Source organism: Fringilla coelebs, assembly GCF_963513975.1.
Source record: "Fringilla coelebs genome assembly, contig: SCAFFOLD_62, whole genome shotgun sequence".
Classification (NCBI taxonomy): Eukaryota; Metazoa; Chordata; class Aves; order Passeriformes; family Fringillidae; genus Fringilla; species Fringilla coelebs.
In genome coordinates, this window is record NW_028167259.1 from 875,329 (window position 1) to 896,528 (window position 21,200).

The window sequence follows — 21,200 nt, forward strand, 5'->3', positions numbered from 1 at the left end:
CTTTCGGCACAAGCCCCCGCTCCGGAGCGCACCGCGGCCGGCAGGATGCTCTCTGCCGGCGAAGGTGCCGCTTCTCCGGCAAGGAAGCCTCTGCCGCTTCTCCAGCACACGGAGAGCGTGCTAGCTGCTGAAACGTGAAGAAAGAAGCTGCAGAACACTGGCACTGAGCGTGCAGCTTTCCAGCGGAGAGAAAAAGCTACTTTAACACTCTGCAAGCCTTTCCACTCCCAAAAACATGCACATGGAAGGAGCTGCTGCAAAACCGATGCTGTGCTCGCTGCTGCTCCTCCTGAAGCTCTGGCTGCTAAATCTGAGGCTTTCCTTCCAATTTCAAGCTGCAAAGCACTTGCTGAATTGCAGGGAAAGTCCGGGAGGCATTTGCTGTGCTGGCACACTTTCTCCTTCCTAGACAGAGTGGAAAAGCTTTTCCCTGCCGTGTAGGCGACAAGAGGCGCATTAGACGGCGATCCGGAGCTGTCCGAAGGTAAGCGCCTGTTGCCGGCCTCTTTCGGCACAAGCCCCCGCTCCGGAGCGCACCGCGGCCGGCAGGATGCTCTCTGCCGGCGAAGGTGCCGCTTCTCCGGCAAGGAAGCCTCTGCCGCTTCTCCAGCACACGGAGAGCGTGCTAGCTGCTGAAACGTGAAGAAAGAAGCTGCAGAACACTGGCACTGAGCGTGCAGCTTTCCAGCGGAGAGAAAAAGCTACTTTAACACTCTGCAAGCCTTTCCACTCCCAAAAACATGCACATGGAAGGAGCTGCTGCAAAACCGATGCTGTGCTCGCTGCTGCTCCTCCTGAAGCTCTGGCTGCTAAATCTGAGGCTTTCCTTCCAATTTCAAGCTGCAAAGCACTTGCTGAATTGCAGGGAAAGTCCGGGAGGCATTTGCTGTGCTGGCACACTTTCTCCTTCCTAGACAGAGTGGAAAAGCTTTTCCCTGCCGTGTAGGCGACAAGAGACGCATTAGACGGCGATCCGGAGCTGTCCGAAGGTAAGCGCCTGTTGCCGGCCTCTTTCGGCACAAGCCCCCGCTCCGGAGCGCACCGCGGCCGGCAGGATGCTCTCTGCCGGCGAAGGTGCCGCTTCTCCGGCAAGGAAGCCTCTGCCGCTTCTCCAGCACACGGAGAGCGTGCTAGCTGCTGAAACGTGAAGAAAGAAGCTGCAGAACACTGGCACTGAGCGTGCAGCTTTCCAGCGGAGAGAAAAAGCTACTTTAACACTCTGCAAGCCTTTCCACTCCCAAAAACATGCACATGGAAGGAGCTGCTGCAAAAGCGATGCTGTGCTCGCTGCTGCTCCTCCTGAAGCTCTGGCTGCTAAATCTGAGGCTTTCCTTCCAATTTCAAGCTGCAAAGCACTTGCTGAATTGCAGGGAAAGCCCGGGAGGCATTTGCTGTGCTGGCAAACTTTCTTCTTCCTAGACAGAGTGGAAAAGCTTTTCCCTGCCGTGTAGGCGACAAGAGACGCATTAGACGGCGATCCGGAGCTGTCCGAAGGTAAGCGCCTGTTGCCGGCCTCTTTCGGCACAAGCCCCCGCTCCGGAGCGCACCGCGGCCGGCAGGATGCTCTCTGCCGGCGAAGGTGCCGCTTCTCCGGCAAGGAAGCCTCTGCCGCTTCTCCAGCCCACGGAGAGCGTGCTAGCTGCTGAAACGTGAAGAAAGAAGCTGCAGAACACTGGCACTGAGCGTGCAGCTTTCCAGCGGAGAGAAAAAGCTACTTTAACACTCTGCAAGCCTTTCCACTCCCAAAAACATGCACATGGAAGGAGCTGCTGCAAAAGCGATGCTGTGCTCGCTGCTGCTCCTCCTGAAGCTCTGGCTGCTAAATCTGAGGCTTTCCTTCCAATTTCAAGCTGCAAAGCACTTGCTGAATTGCAGGGAAAGTCCGGGAGGCATTTGCTGTGCTGGCACACTTTCTCCTTCCTAGACAGAGTGGAAAAGCTTTTCCCTGCCGTGTAGGCGACAAGAGACGCATTAGACGGCGATCCGGAGCTGTCCGAAGGTAAGCGCCTGTTGCCGGCCTCTTTCGGCACAAGCCCCCGCTCCGGAGCGCACCGCGGCCGGCAGGATGCTCTCTGCCGGCGAAGGTGCCGCTTCTCCGGCAAGGAAGCCTCTGCCGCTTCTCCAGCACACGGAGAGCGTGCTAGCTGCTGAAACGTGAAGAAAGAAGCTGCAGAACACTGGCACTGAGCGTGCAGCTTTCCAGCGGAGAGAAAAAGCTACTTTAACACTCTGCAAGCCTTTCCACTCCCAAAAACATGCACATGGAAGGAGCTGCTGCAAAACCGATGCTGTGCTCGCTGCTGCTCCTCCTGAAGCTCTGGCTGCTAAATCTGAGGCTTTCCTTCCAATTTCAAGCTGCAAAGCACTTGCTGAATTGCAGGGAAAGTCCGGGAGGCATTTGCTGTGCTGGCACACTTTCTCCTTCCTAGACAGAGTGGAAAAGCTTTTCCCTGCCGTGTAGGCGACAAGAGGCGCATTAGACGGCGATCCGGAGCTGTCCGAAGGTAAGCGCCTGTTGCCGGCCTCTTTCGGCACAAGCCCCCGCTCCGGAGCGCACCGCGGCCGGCAGGATGCTCTCTGCCGGCGAAGGTGCCGCTTCTCCGGCAAGGAAGCCTCTGCCGCTTCTCCAGCACACGGAGAGCGTGCTAGCTGCTGAAACGTGAAGAAAGAAGCTGCAGAACACTGGCACTGAGCGTGCAGCTTTCCAGCGGAGAGAAAAAGCTACTTTAACACTCTGCAAGCCTTTCCACTCCCAAAAACATGCACATGGAAGGAGCTGCTGCAAAAGCGATGCTGTGCTCGCTGCTGCTCCTCCTGAAGCTCTGGCTGCTAAATCTGAGGCTTTCCTTCCAATTTCAAGCTGCAAAGCACTTGCTGAATTGCAGGGAAAGTCCGGGAGGCATTTGCTGTGCTGGCACACTTTCTCCTTCCTAGACAGAGTGGAAAAGCTTTTCCCTGCCGTGTAGGCGACAAGAGACGCATTAGACGGCGATCCGGAGCTGTCCGAAGGTAAGCGCCTGTTGCCGGCCTCTTTCGGCACAAGCCCCCGCTCCGGAGCGCACCGCGGCCGGCAGGATGCTCTCTGCCGGCGAAGGTGCCGCTTCTCCGGCAAGGAAGCCTCTGCCGCTTCTCCAGCACACGGAGAGCGTGCTAGCTGCTGAAACGTGAAGAAAGAAGCTGCAGAAGACTGGCACTGAGCGTGCAGCTTTCCAGCGGAGAGAAAAAGCTACTTTAACACTCTGCAAGCCTTTCAACTCCCAAAAACATGCACATGGAAGGAGCTGCTGCAAAACCGATGCTGTGCTCGCTGCTGCTCCTCCTGAAGCTCTGGCTGCTAAATCTGAGGCTTTCCTTCCAATTTCAAGCTGCAAAGCACTTGCTGAATTGCAGGGAAAGCCCGGGAGGCATTTGCTGTGCTGGCACACTTTCTCCTTCCTAGACAGAGTGGAAAAGCTTTTCCCTGCCGTGTAGGCGACAAGAGACGCATTAGACGGCGATCCGGAGCTGTCCGAAGGTAAGCGCCTGTTGCCGGCCTCTTTCGGCACAAGCCCCCGCTCCGGAGCGCACCGCGGCCGGCAGGATGCTCTCTGCCGGCGAAGGTGCCGCTTCTCCGGCAAGGAAGCCTCTGCCGCTTCTCCAGCACACGGAGAGCGTGCTAGCTGCTGAAACGTGAAGAAAGAAGCTGCAGAACACTGGCACTGAGCGTGCAGCTTTCCAGCGGAGAGAAAAAGCTACTTTAACACTCTGCAAGCCTTTCCACTCCCAAAAACATGCACATGGAAGGAGCTGCTGCAAAACCGATGCTGTGCTCGCTGCTGCTCCTCCTGAAGCTCTGGCTGCTAAATCTGAGGCTTTCCTTCCAATTTCAAGCTGCAAAGCACTTGCTGAATTGCAGGGAAAGTCCGGGAGGCATTTGCTGTGCTGGCACACTTTCTCCTTCCTAGACAGAGTGGAAAAGCTTTTCCCTGCCGTGTAGGCGACAAGAGACGCATTAGACGGCGATCCGGAGCTGTCCGAAGGTAAGCGCCTGTTGCCGGCCTCTTTCGGCACAAGCCCCCGCTCCGGAGCGCACCGCGGCCGGCAGGATGCTCTCTGCCGGCGAAGGTGCCGCTTCTCCGGCAAGGAAGCCTCTGCCGCTTCTCCAGCACACGGAGAGCGTGCTAGCTGCTGAAACGTGAAGAAAGAAGCTGCAGAACACTGGCACTGAGCGTGCAGCTTTCCAGCGGAGAGAAAAAGCTACTTTAACACTCTGCAAGCCTTTCCACTCCCAAAAACATGCACATGGAAGGAGCTGCTGCAAAACCGATGCTGTGCTCGCTGCTGCTCCTCCTGAAGCTCTGGCTGCTAAATCTGAGGCTTTCCTTCCAATTTCAAGCTGCAAAGCACTTGCTGAATTGCAGGGAAAGTCCGGGAGGCATTTGCTGTGCTGGCACACTTTCTCCTTCCTAGACAGAGTGGAAAAGCTTTTCCCTGCCGTGTAGGCGACAAGAGACGCATTAGACGGCGATCCAGAGCTGTCCGAAGGTAAGCGCCTGTTGCCGGCCTCTTTCGGCACAAGCCCCCGCTCCGGAGCGCACCGCGGCCGGCAGGATGCTCTCTGCCGGCGAAGGTGCCGCTTCTCCGGCAAGGAAGCCTCTGCCGCTTCTCCAGCACACGGAGAGCGTGCTAGCTGCTGAAACGTGAAGAAAGAAGCTGCAGAACACTGGCACTGAGCGTGCAGCTTTCCAGCGGAGAGAAAAAGCTACTTTAACACTCTGCAAGCCTTTCAACTCCCAAAAACATGCACATGGAAGGAGCTGCTGCAAAAGCGATGCTGTGCTCGCTGCTGCTCCTCCTGAAGCTCTGGCTGCTAAATCTGAGGCTTTCCTTCCAATTTCAAGCTGCAAAGCACTTGCTGAATTGCAGGGAAAGCCCGGGAGGCATTTGCTGTGCTGGCACACTTTCTCCTTCCTAGACAGAGTGGAAAAGCTTTTCCCTGCCGTGTAGGCGACAAGAGACGCATTAGACGGCGATCCGGAGCTGTCCGAAGGTAAGCGCCTGTTGCCGGCCTCTTTCGGCACAAGCCCCCGCTCCGGAGCGCACCGCGGCCGGCAGGATGCTCTCTGCCGGCGAAGGTGCCGCTTCTCCGGCAAGGAAGCCTCTGCCGCTTCTCCAGCACACGGAGAGCGTGCTAGCTGCTGAAACGTGAAGAAAGAAGCTGCAGAACACTGGCACTGAGCGTGCAGCTTTCCAGCGGAGAGAAAAAGCTACTTTAACACTCTGCAAGCCTTTCCACTCCCAAAAACATGCACATGGAAGGAGCTGCTGCAAAAGCGATGCTGTGCTCGCTGCTGCTCCTCCTGAAGCTCTGGCTGCTAAATCTGAGGCTTTCCTTCCAATTTCAAGCTGCAAAGCACTTGCTGAATTGCAGGGAAAGCCCGGGAGGCATTTGCTGTGCTGGCACACTTTCTCCTTCCTAGACAGAGTGGAAAAGCTTTTCCCTGCCGTGTAGGCGACAAGAGGCGCATTAGACGGCGATCCGGAGCTGTCCGAAGGTAAGCGCCTGTTGCCGGCCTCTTTCGGCACAAGCCCCCGCTCCGGAGCGCACCGCGGCCGGCAGGATGCTCTCTGCCGGCGAAGGTGCCGCTTCTCCGGCAAGGAAGCCTCTGCCGCTTCTCCAGCACACGGAGAGCGTGCTAGCTGCTGAAACGTGAAGAAAGAAGCTGCAGAACACTGGCACTGAGCGTGCAGCTTTCCAGCGGAGAGAAAAAGCTACTTTAACACTCTGCAAGCCTTTCCACTCCCAAAAACATGCACATGGAAGGAGCTGCTGCAAAACCGATGCTGTGCTCGCTGCTGCTCCTCCTGAAGCTCTGGCTGCTAAATCTGAGGCTTTCCTTCCAATTTCAAGCTGCAAAGCACTTGCTGAATTGCAGGGAAAGTCCGGGAGGCATTTGCTGTGCTGGCACACTTTCTCCTTCCTAGACAGAGTGGAAAAGCTTTTCCCTGCCGTGTAGGCGACAAGAGACGCATTAGACGGCGATCCGGAGCTGTCCGAAGGTAAGCGCCTGTTGCCGGCCTCTTTCGGCACAAGCCCCCGCTCCGGAGCGCACCGCGGCCGGCAGGATGCTCTCTGCCGGCGAAGGTGCCGCTTCTCCGGCAAGGAAGCCTCTGCCGCTTCTCCAGCACACGGAGAGCGTGCTAGCTGCTGAAACGTGAAGAAAGAAGCTGCAGAACACTGGCACTGAGCGTGCAGCTTTCCAGCGGAGAGAAAAAGCTACTTTAACACTCTGCAAGCCTTTCCACTCCCAAAAACATGCACATGGAAGGAGCTGCTGCAAAACCGATGCTGTGCTCGCTGCTGCTCCTCCTGAAGCTCTGGCTGCTAAATCTGAGGCTTTCCTTCCAATTTCAAGCTGCAAAGCACTTGCTGAATTGCAGGGAAAGCCCGGGAGGCATTTGCTGTGCTGGCACACTTTCTCCTTCCTAGACAGAGTGGAAAAGCTTTTCCCTGCCGTGTAGGCGACAAGAGACGCATTAGACGGCGATCCGGAGCTGTCCGAAGGTAAGCGCCTGTTGCCGGCCTCTTTCGGCACAAGCCCCCGCTCCGGAGCGCACCGCGGCCGGCAGGATGCTCTCTGCCGGCGAAGGTGCCGCTTCTCCGGCAAGGAAGCCTCTGCCGCTTCTCCAGCACACGGAGAGCGTGCTAGCTGCTGAAACGTGAAGAAAGAAGCTGCAGAACACTGGCACTGAGCGTGCAGCTTTCCAGCGGAGAGAAAAAGCTACTTTAACACTCTGCAAGCCTTTCCACTCCCAAAAACATGCACATGGAAGGAGCTGCTGCAAAAGCGATGCTGTGCTCGCTGCTGCTCCTCCTGAAGCTCTGGCTGCTAAATCTGAGGCTTTCCTTCCAATTTCAAGCTGCAAAGCACTTGCTGAATTCCAGAGAAAGTCCGGGAGGCATTTGCTGTGCTGGCACACTTTCTCCTTCCTAGACAGAGTGGAAAAGCTTTTCCCTGCCGTGTAGGCGACAAGAGGCGCATTAGACGGGCATCCGGAGCTGTCCGAAGGTAAGCGCCTGTTGCCGGCCTCTTTCGGCACAAGCCCCCGCTCCGGAGCGCACCGCGGCCGGCAGGATGCTCTCTGCCGGCGAAGGTGCCGCTTCTCCGGCAAGGAAGCCTCTGCCGCTTCTCCAGCACACGGAGAGCGTGCTAGCTGCTGAAACGTGAAGAAAGAAGCTGCAGAACACTGGCACTGAGCGTGCAGCTTTCCAGCGGAGAGAAAAAGCTACTTTAACACTCTGCAAGCCTTTCCACTCCCAAAAACATGCACATGGAAGGAGCTGCTGCAAAAGCGATGCTGTGCTCGCTGCTGCTCCTCCTGAAGCTCTGGCTGCTAAATCTGAGGCTTTCCTTCCAATTTCAAGCTGCAAAGCACTTGCTGAATTGCAGGGAAAGCCCGGGAGGCATTTGCTGTGCTGGCACACTTTCTCCTTCCTAGACAGAGTGGAAAAGCTTTTCCCTGCCGTGTAGGCGACAAGAGACGCATTAGACGGCGATCCGGAGCTGTCCGAAGGTAAGCGCCTGTTGCCGGCCTCTTTCGGCACAAGCCCCCGCTCCGGAGCGCACCGCGGCCGGCAGGATGCTCTCTGCCGGCGAAGGTGCCGCTTCTCCGGCAAGGAAGCCTCTGCCGCTTCTCCAGCACACGGAGAGCGTGCTAGCTGCTGAAACGTGAAGAAAGAAGCTGCAGAAGACTGGCACTGAGCGTGCAGCTTTCCAGCGGAGAGAAAAAGCTACTTTAACACTCTGCAAGCCTTTCCACTCCCAAAAACATGCACATGGAAGGAGCTGCTGCAAAACCGATGCTGTGCTCGCTGCTGCTCCTCCTGAAGCTCTGGCTGCTAAATCTGAGGCTTTCCTTCCAATTTCAAGCTGCAAAGCACTTGCTGAATTCCAGAGAAAGTCCGGGAGGCATTTGCTGTGCTGGCACACTTTCTCCTTCCTAGACAGAGTGGAAAAGCTTTTCCCTGCCGTGTAGGCGACAAGAGGCGCATTAGACGGGCATCCGGAGCTGTCCGAAGGTAAGCGCCTGTTGCCGGCCTCTTTCGGCACAAGCCCCCGCTCCGGAGCGCACCGCGGCCGGCAGGATGCTCTCTGCCGGCGAAGGTGCCGCTTCTCCGGCAAGGAAGCCTCTGCCGCTTCTCCAGCACACGGAGAGCGTGCTAGCTGCTGAAACGTGAAGAAAGAAGCTGCAGAACACTGGCACTGAGCGTGCAGCTTTCCAGCGGAGAGAAAAAGCTACTTTAACACTCTGCAAGCCTTTCCACTCCCAAAAACATGCACATGGAAGGAGCTGCTGCAAAACCGATGCTGTGCTCGCTGCTGCTCCTCCTGAAGCTCTGGCTGCTAAATCTGAGGCTTTCCTTCCAATTTCAAGCTGCAAAGCACTTGCTGAATTGCAGGGAAAGTCCGGGAGGCATTTGCTGTGCTGGCACACTTTCTCCTTCCTAGACAGAGTGGAAAAGCTTTTCCCTGCCGTGTAGGCGACAAGAGACGCATTAGACGGCGATCCGGAGCTGTCCGAAGGTAAGCGCCTGTTGCCGGCCTCTTTCGGCACAAGCCCCCGCTCCGGAGCGCACCGCGGCCGGCAGGATGCTCTCTGCCGGCGAAGGTGCCGCTTCTCCGGCAAGGAAGCCTCTGCCGCTTCTCCAGCACACGGAGAGCGTGCTAGCTGCTGAAACGTGAAGAAAGAAGCTGCAGAACACTGGCACTGAGCGTGCAGCTTTCCAGCGGAGAGAAAAAGCTACTTTAACACTCTGCAAGCCTTTCCACTCCCAAAAACATGCACATGGAAGGAGCTGCTGCAAAACCGATGCTGTGCTCGCTGCTGCTCCTCCTGAAGCTCTGGCTGCTAAATCTGAGGCTTTCCTTCCAATTTCAAGCTGCAAAGCACTTGCTGAATTGCAGGGAAAGCCCGGGAGGCATTTGCTGTGCTGGCACACTTTCTCCTTCCTAGACAGAGTGGAAAAGCTTTTCCCTGCCGTGTAGGCGACAAGAGACGCATTAGACGGCGATCCGGAGCTGTCCGAAGGTAAGCGCCTGTTGCCGGCCTCTTTCGGCACAAGCCCCCGCTCCGGAGCGCACCGCGGCCGGCAGGATGCTCTCTGCCGGCGAAGGTGCCGCTTCTCCGGCAAGGAAGCCTCTGCCGCTTCTCCAGCACACGGAGAGCGTGCTAGCTGCTGAAACGTGAAGAAAGAAGCTGCAGAACACTGGCACTGAGCGTGCAGCTTTCCAGCGGAGAGAAAAAGCTACTTTAACACTCTGCAAGCCTTTCCACTCCCAAAAACATGCACATGGAAGGAGCTGCTGCAAAAGCGATGCTGTGCTCGCTGCTGCTCCTCCTGAAGCTCTGGCTGCTAAATCTGAGGCTTTCCTTCCAATTTCAAGCTGCAAAGCACTTGCTGAATTGCAGGGAAAGTCCGGGAGGCATTTGCTGTGCTGGCACACTTTCTCCTTCCTAGACAGAGTGGAAAAGCTTTTCCCTGCCGTGTAGGCGACAAGAGACGCATTAGACGGCGATCCAGAGCTGTCCGAAGGTAAGCGCCTGTTGCCGGCCTCTTTCGGCACAAGCCCCCGCTCCGGAGCGCACCGCGGCCGGCAGGATGCTCTCTGCCGGCGAAGGTGCCGCTTCTCCGGCAAGGAAGCCTCTGCCGCTTCTCCAGCACACGGAGAGCGTGCTAGCTGCTGAAACGTGAAGAAAGAAGCTGCAGAACACTGGCACTGAGCGTGCAGCTTTCCAGCGGAGAGAAAAAGCTACTTTAACACTCTGCAAGCCTTTCAACTCCCAAAAACATGCACATGGAAGGAGCTGCTGCAAAAGCGATGCTGTGCTCGCTGCTGCTCCTCCTGAAGCTCTGGCTGCTAAATCTGAGGCTTTCCTTCCAATTTCAAGCTGCAAAGCACTTGCTGAATTGCAGGGAAAGCCCGGGAGGCATTTGCTGTGCTGGCACACTTTCTCCTTCCTAGACAGAGTGGAAAAGCTTTTCCCTGCCGTGTAGGCGACAAGAGACGCATTAGACGGCGATCCGGAGCTGTCCGAAGGTAAGCGCCTGTTGCCGGCCTCTTTCGGCACAAGCCCCCGCTCCGGAGCGCACCGCGGCCGGCAGGATGCTCTCTGCCGGCGAAGGTGCCGCTTCTCCGGCAAGGAAGCCTCTGCCGCTTCTCCAGCACACGGAGAGCGTGCTAGCTGCTGAAACGTGAAGAAAGAAGCTGCAGAACACTGGCACTGAGCGTGCAGCTTTCCAGCGGAGAGAAAAAGCTACTTTAACACTCTGCAAGCCTTTCCACTCCCAAAAACATGCACATGGAAGGAGCTGCTGCAAAAGCGATGCTGTGCTCGCTGCTGCTCCTCCTGAAGCTCTGGCTGCTAAATCTGAGGCTTTCCTTCCAATTTCAAGCTGCAAAGCACTTGCTGAATTGCAGGGAAAGCCCGGGAGGCATTTGCTGTGCTGGCACACTTTCTCCTTCCTAGACAGAGTGGAAAAGCTTTTCCCTGCCGTGTAGGCGACAAGAGGCGCATTAGACGGCGATCCGGAGCTGTCCGAAGGTAAGCGCCTGTTGCCGGCCTCTTTCGGCACAAGCCCCCGCTCCGGAGCGCACCGCGGCCGGCAGGATGCTCTCTGCCGGCGAAGGTGCCGCTTCTCCGGCAAGGAAGCCTCTGCCGCTTCTCCAGCACACGGAGAGCGTGCTAGCTGCTGAAACGTGAAGAAAGAAGCTGCAGAACACTGGCACTGAGCGTGCAGCTTTCCAGCGGAGAGAAAAAGCTACTTTAACACTCTGCAAGCCTTTCCACTCCCAAAAACATGCACATGGAAGGAGCTGCTGCAAAACCGATGCTGTGCTCGCTGCTGCTCCTCCTGAAGCTCTGGCTGCTAAATCTGAGGCTTTCCTTCCAATTTCAAGCTGCAAAGCACTTGCTGAATTGCAGGGAAAGTCCGGGAGGCATTTGCTGTGCTGGCACACTTTCTCCTTCCTAGACAGAGTGGAAAAGCTTTTCCCTGCCGTGTAGGCGACAAGAGACGCATTAGACGGCGATCCGGAGCTGTCCGAAGGTAAGCGCCTGTTGCCGGCCTCTTTCGGCACAAGCCCCCGCTCCGGAGCGCACCGCGGCCGGCAGGATGCTCTCTGCCGGCGAAGGTGCCGCTTCTCCGGCAAGGAAGCCTCTGCCGCTTCTCCAGCACACGGAGAGCGTGCTAGCTGCTGAAACGTGAAGAAAGAAGCTGCAGAACACTGGCACTGAGCGTGCAGCTTTCCAGCGGAGAGAAAAAGCTACTTTAACACTCTGCAAGCCTTTCCACTCCCAAAAACATGCACATGGAAGGAGCTGCTGCAAAACCGATGCTGTGCTCGCTGCTGCTCCTCCTGAAGCTCTGGCTGCTAAATCTGAGGCTTTCCTTCCAATTTCAAGCTGCAAAGCACTTGCTGAATTGCAGGGAAAGCCCGGGAGGCATTTGCTGTGCTGGCACACTTTCTCCTTCCTAGACAGAGTGGAAAAGCTTTTCCCTGCCGTGTAGGCGACAAGAGACGCATTAGACGGCGATCCGGAGCTGTCCGAAGGTAAGCGCCTGTTGCCGGCCTCTTTCGGCACAAGCCCCCGCTCCGGAGCGCACCGCGGCCGGCAGGATGCTCTCTGCCGGCGAAGGTGCCGCTTCTCCGGCAAGGAAGCCTCTGCCGCTTCTCCAGCACACGGAGAGCGTGCTAGCTGCTGAAACGTGAAGAAAGAAGCTGCAGAACACTGGCACTGAGCGTGCAGCTTTCCAGCGGAGAGAAAAAGCTACTTTAACACTCTGCAAGCCTTTCCACTCCCAAAAACATGCACATGGAAGGAGCTGCTGCAAAACCGATGCTGTGCTCGCTGCTGCTCCTCCTGAAGCTCTGGCTGCTAAATCTGAGGCTTTCCTTCCAATTTCAAGCTGCAAAGCACTTGCTGAATTCCAGAGAAAGTCCGGGAGGCATTTGCTGTGCTGGCACACTTTCTCCTTCCTAGACAGAGTGGAAAAGCTTTTCCCTGCCGTGTAGGCGACAAGAGGCGCATTAGACGGGCATCCGGAGCTGTCCGAAGGTAAGCGCCTGTTGCCGGCCTCTTTCGGCACAAGCCCCCGCTCCGGAGCGCACCGCGGCCGGCAGGATGCTCTCTGCCGGCGAAGGTGCCGCTTCTCCGGCAAGGAAGCCTCTGCCGCTTCTCCAGCACACGGAGAGCGTGCTAGCTGCTGAAACGTGAAGAAAGAAGCTGCAGAACACTGGCACTGAGCGTGCAGCTTTCCAGCGGAGAGAAAAAGCTACTTTAACACTCTGCAAGCCTTTCCACTCCCAAAAACATGCACATGGAAGGAGCTGCTGCAAAAGCGATGCTGTGCTCGCTGCTGCTCCTCCTGAAGCTCTGGCTGCTAAATCTGAGGCTTTCCTTCCAATTTCAAGCTGCAAAGCACTTGCTGAATTGCAGGGAAAGTCCGGGAGGCATTTGCTGTGCTGGCACACTTTCTCCTTCCTAGACAGAGTGGAAAAGCTTTTCCCTGCCGTGTAGGCGACAAGAGACGCATTAGACGGCGATCCGGAGCTGTCCGAAGGTAAGCGCCTGTTGCCGGCCTCTTTCGGCACAAGCCCCCGCTCCGGAGCGCACCGCGGCCGGCAGGATGCTCTCTGCCGGCGAAGGTGCCGCTTCTCCGGCAAGGAAGCCTCTGCCGCTTCTCCAGCACACGGAGAGCGTGCTAGCTGCTGAAACGTGAAGAAAGAAGCTGCAGAACACTGGCACTGAGCGTGCAGCTTTCCAGCGGAGAGAAAAAGCTACTTTAACACTCTGCAAGCCTTTCCACTCCCAAAAACATGCACATGGAAGGAGCTGCTGCAAAACCGATGCTGTGCTCGCTGCTGCTCCTCCTGAAGCTCTGGCTGCTAAATCTGAGGCTTTCCTTCCAATTTCAAGCTGCAAAGCACTTGCTGAATTGCAGGGAAAGTCCGGGAGGCATTTGCTGTGCTGGCACACTTTCTCCTTCCTAGACAGAGTGGAAAAGCTTTTCCCTGCCGTGTAGGCGACAAGAGACGCATTAGACGGCGATCCGGAGCTGTCCGAAGGTAAGCGCCTGTTGCCGGCCTCTTTCGGCACAAGCCCCCGCTCCGGAGCGCACCGCGGCCGGCAGGATGCTCTCTGCCGGCGAAGGTGCCGCTTCTCCGGCAAGGAAGCCTCTGCCGCTTCTCCAGCACACGGAGAGCGTGCTAGCTGCTGAAACGTGAAGAAAGAAGCTGCAGAACACTGGCACTGAGCGTGCAGCTTTCCAGCGGAGAGAAAAAGCTACTTTAACACTCTGCAAGCCTTTCCACTCCCAAAAACATGCACATGGAAGGAGCTGCTGCAAAAGCGATGCTGTGCTCGCTGCTGCTCCTCCTGAAGCTCTGGCTGCTAAATCTGAGGCTTTCCTTCCAATTTCAAGCTGCAAAGCACTTGCTGAATTGCAGGGAAAGTCCGGGAGGCATTTGCTGTGCTGGCACACTTTCTCCTTCCTAGACAGAGTGGAAAAGCTTTTCCCTGCCGTGTAGGCGACAAGAGACGCATTAGACGGGCATCCGGAGCTGTCCGAAGGTAAGCGCCTGTTGCCGGCCTCTTTCGGCACAAGCCCCCGCTCCGGAGCGCACCGCGGCCGGCAGGATGCTCTCTGCCGGCGAAGGTGCCGCTTCTCCGGCAAGGAAGCCTCTGCCGCTTCTCCAGCACACGGAGAGCGTGCTAGCTGCTGAAACGTGAAGAAAGAAGCTGCAGAACACTGGCACTGAGCGTGCAGCTTTCCAGCGGAGAGAAAAAGCTACTTTAACACTCTGCAAGCCTTTCCACTCCCAAAAACATGCACATGGAAGGAGCTGCTGCAAAACCGATGCTGTGCTCGCTGCTGCTCCTCCTGAAGCTCTGGCTGCTAAATCTGAGGCTTTCCTTCCAATTTCAAGCTGCAAAGCACTTGCTGAATTGCAGGGAAAGTCCGGGAGGCATTTGCTGTGCTGGCACACTTTCTCCTTCCTAGACAGAGTGGAAAAGCTTTTCCCTGCCGTGTAGGCGACAAGAGGCGCATTAGACGGGCATCCGGAGCTGTCCGAAGGTAAGCGCCTGTTGCCGGCCTCTTTCGGCACAAGCCCCCGCTCCGGAGCGCACCGCGGCCGGCAGGATGCTCTCTGCCGGCGAAGGTGCCGCTTCTCCGGCAAGGAAGCCTCTGCCGCTTCTCCAGCACACGGAGAGCGTGCTAGCTGCTGAAACGTGAAGAAAGAAGCTGCAGAACACTGGCACTGAGCGTGCAGCTTTCCAGCGGAGAGAAAAAGCTACTTTAACACTCTGCAAGCCTTTCCACTCCCAAAAACATGCACATGGAAGGAGCTGCTGCAAAAGCGATGCTGTGCTCGCTGCTGCTCCTCCTGAAGCTCTGGCTGCTAAATCTGAGGCTTTCCTTCCAATTTCAAGCTGCAAAGCACTTGCTGAATTGCAGGGAAAGTCCGGGAGGCATTTGCTGTGCTGGCACACTTTCTCCTTCCTAGACAGAGTGGAAAAGCTTTTCCCTGCCGTGTAGGCGACAAGAGACGCATTAGACGGCGATCCGGAGCTGTCCGAAGGTAAGCGCCTGTTGCCGGCCTCTTTCGGCACAAGCCCCCGCTCCGGAGCGCACCGCGGCCGGCAGGATGCTCTCTGCCGGCGAAGGTGCCGCTTCTCCGGCAAGGAAGCCTCTGCCGCTTCTCCAGCACACGGAGAGCGTGCTAGCTGCTGAAACGTGAAGAAAGAAGCTGCAGAACACTGGCACTGAGCGTGCAGCTTTCCAGCGGAGAGAAAAAGCTACTTTAACACTCTGCAAGCCTTTCCACTCCCAAAAACATGCACATGGAAGGAGCTGCTGCAAAACCGATGCTGTGCTCGCTGCTGCTCCTCCTGAAGCTCTGGCTGCTAAATCTGAGGCTTTCCTTCCAATTTCAAGCTGCAAAGCACTTGCTGAATTGCAGGGAAAGCCCGGGAGGCATTTGCTGTGCTGGCACACTTTCTCCTTCCTAGACAGAGTGGAAAAGCTTTTCCCTGCCCTGTAGGCGACAAGAGACGCATTAGACGGCGATCCGGAGCTGTCCGAAGGTAAGCGCCTGTTGCCGGCCTCTTTCGGCACAAGCCCCCGCTCCGGAGCGCACCGCGGCCGGCAGGATGCTCTCTGCCGGCGAAGGTGCCGCTTCTCCGGCAAGGAAGCCTCTGCCGCTTCTCCAGCACACGGAGAGCGTGCTAGCTGCTGAAACGTGAAGAAAGAAGCTGCAGAACACTGGCACTGAGCGTGCAGCTTTCCAGCGGAGAGAAAAAGCTACTTTAACACTCTGCAAGCCTTTCCACTCCCAAAAACATGCACATGGAAGGAGCTGCTGCAAAACCGATGCTGTGCTCGCTGCTGCTCCTCCTGAAGCTCTGGCTGCTAAATCTGAGGCTTTCCTTCCAATTTCAAGCTGCAAAGCACTTGCTGAATTGCAGGGAAAGTCCGGGAGGCATTTGCTGTGCTGGCACACTTTCTCCTTCCTAGACAGAGTGGAAAAGCTTTTCCCTGCCGTGTAGGCGACAAGAGACGCATTAGACGGCGATCCGGAGCTGTCCGAAGGTAAGCGCCTGTTGCCGGCCTCTTTCGGCACAAGCCCCCGCTCCGGAGCGCACCGCGGCCGGCAGGATGCTCTCTGCCGGCGAAGGTGCCGCTTCTCCGGCAAGGAAGCCTCTGCCGCTTCTCCAGCACACGGAGAGCGTGCTAGCTGCTGAAACGTGAAGAAAGAAGCTGCAGAACACTGGCACTGAGCGTGCAGCTTTCCAGCGGAGAGAAAAAGCTACTTTAACACTCTGCAAGCCTTTCCACTCCCAAAAACATGCACATGGAAGGAGCTGCTGCAAAAGCGATGCTGTGCTCGCTGCTGCTCCTCCTGAAGCTCTGGCTGCTAAATCTGAGGCTTTCCTTCCAATTTCAAGCTGCAAAGCACTTGCTGAATTGCAGGGAAAGCCCGGGAGGCATTTGCTGTGCTGGCACACTTTCTCCTTCCTAGACAGAGTGGAAAAGCTTTTCCCTGCCGTGTAGGCGACAAGAGACGCATTAGACGGCGATCCGGAGCTGTCCGAAGGTAAGCGCCTGTTGCCGGCCTCTTTCGGCACAAGCCCCCGCTCCGGAGCGCACCGCGGCCGGCAGGATGCTCTCTGCCGGCGAAGGTGCCGCTTCTCCGGCAAGGAAGCCTCTGCCGCTTCTCCAGCACACGGAGAGCGTGCTAGCTGCTGAAACGTGAAGAAAGAAGCTGCAGAAGACTGGCACTGAGCGTGCAGCTTTCCAGCGGAGAGAAAAAGCTACTTTAACACTCTGCAAGCCTTTCCACTCCCAAAAACATGCACATGGAAGGAGCTGCTGCAAAACCGATGCTGTGCTCGCTGCTGCTCCTCCTGAAGCTCTGGCTGCTAAATCTGAGGCTTTCCTTCCAATTTCAAGCTGCAAAGCACTTGCTGAATTGCAGGGAAAGCCCGGGAGGCATTTGCTGTGCTGGCACACTTTCTCCTTCCTAGACAGAGTGGAAAAGCTTTTCCCTGCCGTGTAGGCGACAAGAGACGCATTAGACGGGCATCCGGAGCTGTCCGAAGGTAAGCGCCTGTTGCCGGCCTCTTTCGGCACAAGCCCCCGCTCCGGAGCGCACCGCGGCCGGCAGGATGCTCTCTGCCGGCGAAGGTGCCGCTTCTCCGGCAAGGAAGCCTCTGCCGCTTCTCCAGCACACGGAGAGCGTGCTAGCTGCTGAAACGTGAAGAAAGAAGCTGCAGAACACTGGCACTGAGCGTGCAGCTTTCCAGCGGAGAGAAAAAGCTACTTTAACACTCTGCAAGCCTTTCCACTCCCAAAAACATGCACATGGAAGGAGCTGCTGCAAAACCGATGCTGTGCTCGCTGCTGCTCCTCCTGAAGCTCTGGCTGCTAAATCTGAGGCTTTCCTTCCAATTTCAAGCTGCAAAGCACTTGCTGAATTGCAGGGAAAGTCCGGGAGGCATTTGCTGTGCTGGCACACTTTCTCCTTCCTAGACAGAGTGGAAAAGCTTTTCCCTGCCGTGTAGGCGACAAGAGGCGCATTAGACGGGCATCCGGAGCTGTCCGAAGGTAAGCGCCTGTTGCCGGCCTCTTTCGGCACAAGCCCCCGCTCCGGAGCGCACCGCGGCCGGCAGGATGCTCTCTGCCGGCGAAGGTGCCGCTTCTCCGGCAAGGAAGCCTCTGCCGCTTCTCCAGCACACGGAGAGCGTGCTAGCTGCTGAAACGTGAAGAAAGAAGCTGCAGAAGACTGGCACTGAGCGTGCAGCTTTCCAGCGGAGAGAAAAAGCTACTTTAACACTCTGCAAGCCTTTCCACTCCCAAAAACATGCACATGGAAGGAGCTGCTGCAAAACCGATGCTGTGCTCGCTGCTGCTCCTCCTGAAGCTCTGGCTGCTAAATCTGAGGCTTTCCTTCCAATTTCAAGCTGCAAAGCACTTGCTGAATTGCAGGGAAAGCCCGGGAGGCATTTGCTGTGCTGGCACACTTTCTCCTTCCTAGACAGAGTGGAAAAGCTTTTCCCTGCCGTGTAGGCGACAAGAGACGCATTAGACGGGCATCCGGAGCTGTCCGAAGGTAAGCGCCTGTTGCCGGCCTCTTTCGGCACAAGCCCCCGCTCCGGAGCGCACCGCGGCCGGCAGGATGCTCTCTGCCGGCGAAGGTGCCGCTTCTCCGGCAAGGAAGCCTCTGCCGCTTCTCCAGCACACGGAGAGCGTGCTAGCTGCTGAAACGTGAAGAAAGAAGCTGCAGAACACTGGCACTGAGCGTGCAGCTTTCCAGCGGAGAGAAAAAGCTACTTTAACACTCTGCAAGCCTTTCCACTCCCAAAAACATGCACATGGAAGGAGCTGCTGCAAAACCGATGCTGTGCTCGCTGCTGCTCCTCCTGAAGCTCTGGCTGCTAAATCTGAGGCTTTCCTTCCAATTTCAAGCTGCAAAGCACTTGCTGAATTGCAGGGAAAGTCCGGGAGGCATTTGCTGTGCTGGCACACTTTCTCCTTCCTAGACAGAGTGGAAAAGCTTTTCCCTGCCGTGTAGGCGACAAGAGGCGCATTAGACGGGCATCCGGAGCTGTCCGAAGGTAAGCGCCTGTTGCCGGCCTCTTTCGGCACAAGCCCCCGCTCCGGAGCGCACCGCGGCCGGCAGGATGCTCTCTGCCGGCGAAGGTGCCGCTTCTCCGGCAAGGAAGCCTCTGCCGCTTCTCCAGCACACGGAGAGCGTGCTAGCTGCTGAAACGTGAAGAAAGAAGCTGCAGAAGACTGGCACTGAGCGTGCAGCTTTCCAGCGGAGAGAAAAAGCTACTTTAACACTCTGCAAGCCTTTCCACTCCCAAAAACATGCACATGGAAGGAGCTGCTGCAAAACCGATGCTGTGCTCGCTGCTGCTCCTCCTGAAGCTCTGGCTGCTAAATCTGAGGCTTTCCTTCCAATTTCAAGCTGCAAAGCACTTGCTGAATTGCAGGGAAAGCCCGGGAGGCATTTGCTGTGCTGGCACACTTTCTCCTTCCTAGACAGAGTGGAAAAGCTTTTCCCTGCCGTGTAGGCGACAAGAGACGCATTAGACGGCGATCCGGAGCTGTCCGAAGGTAAGCGCCTGTTGCCGGCCTCTTTCGGCACAAGCCCCCGCTCCGGAGCGCACCGCGGCCGGCAGGATGCTCTCTGCCGGCGAAGGTGCCGCTTCTCCGGCAAGGAAGCCTCTGCCGCTTCTCCAGCACACGGAGAGCGTGCTAGCTGCTGAAACGTGAAGAAAGAAGCTGCAGAAGACTGGCACTGAGCGTGCAGCTTTCCAGCGGAGAGAAAAAGCTACTTTAACACTCTGCAAGCCTTTCCACTCCCAAAAACATGCACATGGAAGGAGCTGCTGCAAAAGCGATGCTGTGCTCGCTGCTGCTCCTCCTGAAGCTCTGGCTGCTAAATCTGAGGCTTTCCTTCCAATTTCAAGCTGCAAAGCACTTGCTGAATTGCAGGGAAAGTCCGGGAGGCATTTGCTGTGCTGGCACACTTTCTCCTTCCTAGACAGAGTGGAAAAGCTTTTCCCTGCCGTGTAGGCGACAAGAGACGCATTAGACGGGCATCCGGAGCTGTCCGAAGGTAAGCGCCTGTTGCCGGCCTCTTTCGGCACAAGCCCCCGCTCCGGAGCGCACCGCGGCCGGCAGGATGCTCTCTGCCGGCGAAGGTGCCGCTTCTCCGGCAAGGAAGCCTCTGCCGCTTCTCCAGCACACGGAGAGCGTGCTAGCTGCTGAAACGTGAAGAAAGAAGCTGCAGAAGACTGGCACTGAGCGTGCAGCTTTCCAGCGGAGAGAAAAAGCTACTTTAACACTCTGCAAGCCTTTCCACTCCCAAAAACATGCACATGGAAGGAGCTGCTGCAAAAGCGATGCTGTGCTCGCTGCTGCTCCTCCTGAAGCTCTGGCTGCTAAATCTGAGGCTTTCCTTCCAATTTCAAGCTGCAAAGCACTTGCTGAATTGCAGGGAAAGTCCGGGAGGCATTTGCTGTGCTGGCACACTTTCTCCTTCCTAGACAGAGTGGAAAAGCTTTTCCCTGCCGTGTAGGCGACAAGAGACGCATTAGACGGCGATCCGGAGCTGTCCGAAGGTAAGCGCCTGTTGCCGGCCTCTTTCGGCACAAGCCCCCGCTCCGGAGCGCACCGCGGCCGGCAGGATGCTCTCTGCCGGCGAAGGTGCCGCTTCTCCGGCAAGGAAGCCTCTGCCGCTTCTCCAGCACACGGAGAGCGTGCTAGCTGCTGAAACGTGAAGAAAGAAGCTGCAGAACACTGGCACTGAGCGTGCAGCTTTCCAGCGGAGAGAAAAAGCTACTTTAACACTCTGCAAGCCTTTCCACTCCCAAAAACATGCACATGGAAGGAGCTGCTGCAAAACCGATGCTGTGCTCGCTGCTGCTCCTCCTGAAGCTCTGGCTGCTAAATCTGAGGCTTTCCTTCCAATTTCAAGCTGCAAAGCACTTGCTGAATTGCAGGGAAAGCCCGGGAGGCATTTGCTGTGCTGGCACACTTTCTCCTTCCTAGACAGAGTGGAAAAGCTTTTCCCTGCCGTGTAGGCGACAAGAGGCGCATTAGACGGGCATCCGGAGCTGTCCGAAGGTAAGCGCCTGTTGCCGGCCTCTTTCGGCACAAGCCCCCGCTCCGGAGCGCACCGCGGCCGGCCGGATGCTCTCTGCCGGCGAAGGTGCCGCTTCTCCGGCAAGGAAGCCTCTGCCGCTTCTCCAGCACACGGAGAGCGTGCTAGCTGCTGAAACGTGAAGAAAGAAGCTGCAGAACACTGGCACTGAGCGTGCAGCTTTCCAGCGGAGAGAAAAAGCTACTTTAACACTCTGCAAGCCTTTCCACTCCCAAAAACATGCACATGGAAGGAGCTGCTGCAAAAGCGATGCTGTGCTCGCTGCTGCTCCTCCTGAAGCTCTGGCTGCTAAATCTGAGGCTTTCCTTCCAATTTCAAGCTGCAAATCTCTTGCTGAATTCTAGGGAAATTCCGGGAGGCACTTTCCTGAATTTTCCTGAATTCAGGAAAGATTCCGTTTATTGGGACACTATCTAATGCAATGTAGGCAGTTAGTGCCAACTCCCCTAAAATTCTGTTATTTTGCATAAACATGGCATTCAACTGCAGGTTTTGTGAGTTGCTCAATTTTTTCGTTTTGTTGTATCCAAGGTTTTGAATATGAGCATGAATTTAATAAATTTTTTGGAATGAAAATAACAGAGAAGAGGAAATGAGTGAAACAGCTCTTGTGAGGAAGTTTCAGACCATCCATTTACTGTGCAGAAGAGCAAACCTTCCCACAACCTGCGGCAACAATGGAAATCCATGCACACATTGTGGGCATGGGGTAGATCCTCTCCAGGAAAGAGAATTACCAAGACCAATTGCAAGGGACTTCTGCACGATTTGATCCAAGGTTTAAACCATTAGTTCCAGATTTATTGTTCTGGCTGCTTTGGAGGCAAGAGAAGGCCTTACTTCAGAGGAGAGCCAGAGTTACAAGCAAAATAGCCTCTAGATGGTAGGATTAGTACCTGCCCATAGCTGTGCAGGAAAGGGCTGTGTGACTGGTCTCCAGTCATGCTCTACATTTTAACATCAAGCTCTGATGAAGTATCCCCA